Genomic DNA, 4,083 nt, shown 5'->3' with positions numbered 1-4,083 from the left:
ATCTCCTGCTGTTTAGTAACAAATGTTTGGTCTGGCGTGTTACTTTTTTTTTTTTTTTTTTGCGGTACGCGGGCCGCTCACTGCTGCGGCCTCTTCCGTCGCGGAGCACAGGCTCCGGACGCACAGGCTCAGCGGCCACGGCCCACGGGCCCAGCCGCTCCGCGGCACGCAGGACCCTCCCGCACCGGGGCACGAACCCGTGTCCCCTGCATCGACAGGCGGACCCCCAACCACTGCGCCACCAGGGAAGCCCCGGGCGTGTTACTTTTGCTTTCGGTAAACCCACAAAGAGGCAAAGCCAACCCCTATGATCCAGAAAGAAGAAAATAAGGTCAAATGCTAAAATACTGGACTAATTTCTCTAGCAGCTGACAGGTGGATGTGAGAGGAGGCCTTTGCTTTCAAATAGAGACAATTTTAGATAATAGATGAACATTTTGAAATCCATACAGGTATATATCAGAAAGTTAAAGTGCTTAAAACCAAATGTTTAGTGTTATTTCATCTCATTTTATTTTTTATAACCATGGTGATCAATTGGTAACACTCACTTTGAAAATTTCCGAGCCAACATCATCTTGGCCATGATGGTATTTGGGGAATCTATTGGGTATTTGTTTTATGTGCTAGGGTGAACCTAGACCTGTTTATTCTTTTCCTTTTTTAAAAAAAATTAATTTCCTCTTTCAATTTTATCACAGTAATACATGTACATGGTAAAAATAAAATATTATTGAAGTATTTATACTGAAAAACAACAGTTCTTTGCCCCACTTCTCAGTCCCACTTTCCAGAGGCAAACGACCTCCTTTGTTTGGTAAAAGGATTAAAATCATTATAATTACTGATTTTTACCCTTTTATTCCTTTTTATTTTATACCCCTTTATGTCCTGAGAATTTACAATGGCAGGTAATCTTGTGTGTATCCTTCAAGTCTTTGTTTCTATGTTTACACCAGACATATATATACACACATGGAGGTAGCAGCCATTTCTTAGTAACTTTTTCTTTTTAGTATGCTAGTGATCATCTCCAAGCTTTCAGTTATATGCTGTTGCTGCCACTTCTTAGTTTCTCAATTTAAAAACCATTATCTATTCACTGCCTATAATAAAAATAAGAATTTAGCTATCCCCTCTGGATTTTGATAGTCATTATTATAGTTTTATTTTCCATTTTTTTATATTTCTAAATAATATACTTAAAGCTTTAGGTTTTGTCCCATCAGCCTTATATAATCTCTTGACTCCTAAGCTATATTTATTCATTTAATGATTACTTACGGAACACCTGCTATGGTGATAGGCACTATTCTAAGTGCTCAGTGAGCGAAAAAAAAATGAGCCCAGCCTCACTGGCACTTACATTCAAGTGAGAGGAGGGATGTTGAGATATTTACATTATACTGTAGACCAGCGGTCCCCAACCTTTTTCGCACAGGGACCCGTTTCGCGGAAGACAATTTTTCCAGAGGGGCGGGGCAGGGGGATGGTTCTGGCAGTAATGGGAGCGATGGGGAGCGGCAGATGCAGCTTCTCCCTAGCCCGCTGCTCACCTCCTGCTGTGCAGCTGGGTTCCTAACAGGCCACGGACTTGGGGGTTGTGGACCCCTGCTGTAGGCGTTGATACGTTCAAGGAAGAAGAACAGTAGAACAAGGTAAAAAGGGATCTGGAGTCAGGGAGGTGGGAGTAACAATTTTAAACAGTGTGGTCAGATTTGGCCTCATTGAGAGCTGACATCTGAGCAAAGACTTAAAGGCAGGGAGGAAGTTATCCATATGAAATATTTTAGGGAAGAGAGTTCCAGGCATATGAAATAACAAAAGCCCCAAAGCTGGAATGGGCCTGGCACATTCAAGGATTGCAATGGAGGCTAGTATGGCTGGAATGGAGTGAGCAAAGGGCCTTGTGGTGGGCAATGAGATCTGAGAGATGACAGAGGGTGAGATGATGTAGGGCCATATGGACCAATATAAGGACTTTCTCTGTACTCTGGGTGAAATGGGAAGCCACTGCAAGGTTTTGAGCAGAGATATAACATGGTCTGACTTGTATTTAGGAGGATTTGCATAGCTTCTATGTTGAGAATAAGTGTAGGAAGTGTAGGAAGGCATTGGTGGAAGTAGGCAGGCTAGCTAGGAGGCTATTGCAGTAAACCAGACAGAGATGATGGGAGTTCTGAGCAGGGAGTGCTCATGGAATTGGTGAGAAGCAGTTATATTCTGGATATACTTTGGTGAGACTAGTAGCTCCTTTTTTCCACCTTCCACTCTTCTAGGTGCCATATTCTGTCAACTATACTTTTGTTTTTACATTTTCAAGGTTAATGCTAAAATCAATTTTTTTTAGATAAAAAAATTTATTTATATTTTATTTATTTATTTTTGGCTGCATTGGGTCTTCCTTGCTGGGCGTGGGATTCCTCTAGTTGCTGAGAGCGGGGGCTACTTTTCGTTGCGGTGTGTGTGCTATAACCCACCTTTCATGTAGTGTTTATAGGTTGATTTTGAAAGTTAAAAATCAACCTTTTCCCCACTTTATATTATGATTATTTAATTATTGTTCATTGCAGAGCCAAATAATGTTCACAAATTGTTTCTTTTTTTTAGAGGTCCAAGATCATGAGCTCTGGGCTCCTTAAAGAATGTTCTAGTGTCCAAATTACGTTCTTTTATAATTTCATAAATTGCTTAAAATTATGCCACATTTTAGCTGACTTCATATTTGTATCATGAGTTTTTAGAATGCAATTCTTGTTTGTCTCTCCTGGAATTGCCAATTGTCTTTTATCTTGTTGAAAAAAAATGTTTTCTTTACCATATCGCTGATATCATCCAGTTCCATAATCATTCTATCTTTTGCAAAGACTAAATTTCATTTTTCTTCTTGAAGACATTGTACTTGAGGCCCACTGACTTCTTATTCTGATTTAGATTGTTTTATAAACCCAATGCACAGCCTCACCCTGGAATTGTTTTTCATTAGACTCCAGGGTTAATTACACTCTTTTTTATATTGCATATCTTCCTCTTTGTTCATTTGCACCTCATTTCTCTGGAAAATATTTTTAAAAACGTGCATCATGAAAAACAGATGGGAGATGAAATTTCTGAGTACTTGTAAATCTGAAAATGTCTTTAGTATGCCTTCATGTCAATTTATAGTTTGGCAGAGCATGGAATTCTATATTCAAACATTTTTCCCCTCAGAACTGTGAAGGTATTGCTCCACTATCTTCTAGCACAGAGAATTACTGATAAGAAGTTAGACGTTAGTTCATTATTGTTCCTTGGTTAGTGAACTTTTTTTCTCTTCCTCTCTAAAGGCTTTAAAAAAACCTTCTCTTCTCACGTTCATTGCAGCATTATTCACAATAGCCAAGATTTGGAAAGAACCTAAGTGTCCATTGATGGATTCATGGATTAAAAAAATAATACAGGGCTTCCCTGGTGGTGCAGTGGTTGAGAGTCCGCCTGCCGATGCAGGGGACACGGGTTCGTGCCCCGGTCCGGGAAGATCCCACATGCCGCGGAGCGGCTGGGCCCGTGAGCCATGGCCATTGAGCCTGAGCGTCCAGAGCCTGTGCTCCGCAACGGGAGAGGCCACGACAGTGAGAGGCCCGCGTACCGCAAAATAATAATAATAATAAAAAAGTAAAAAATAAAAAAAAATATTACAATGGAATATTATTTGGCCCTAAAAAAAGAAGGAAATCCTGCCATATGTAACAACATGAATGAATCTTGAGACATCATGCTATGGGAAATAAGCCAGTCACAAAAGGACAAGTGCTGCATGATTCCACTTATATTAGGTGTCTAAAATAGACAAATTCATAGAAGCAGAGAGTAGGATGGTGGTTACCAGGGGCTGGAGGGAGGGGAAAATGGGGGGTTGCTCTTCAATGGGTATAAAATTTCAGTTATGTAAGATGAATGAATTCTAGAGATCTGCTCTACAACAGCGTATCTATAAGTTAACAATTTGCTAAGAAGGTAGATCTTGTGTTCTTACCACAGTAAAAACCATTAATTAATTTAAAAAATCTCAGTATTTGGTGTTCTAAAATTTCATTATGTTGT

Source organism: Aethalodelphis obliquidens, unplaced genomic scaffold, assembly GCF_003676395.1.
Source record: "Aethalodelphis obliquidens isolate GAN/ISIS:26980383/991018 unplaced genomic scaffold, ASM367639v1 scaffold100, whole genome shotgun sequence".
NCBI lineage: Eukaryota > Metazoa > Chordata > Mammalia > Artiodactyla > Delphinidae > Aethalodelphis > Aethalodelphis obliquidens.
Note: the sequence above shows the minus strand (reverse complement) of the source record.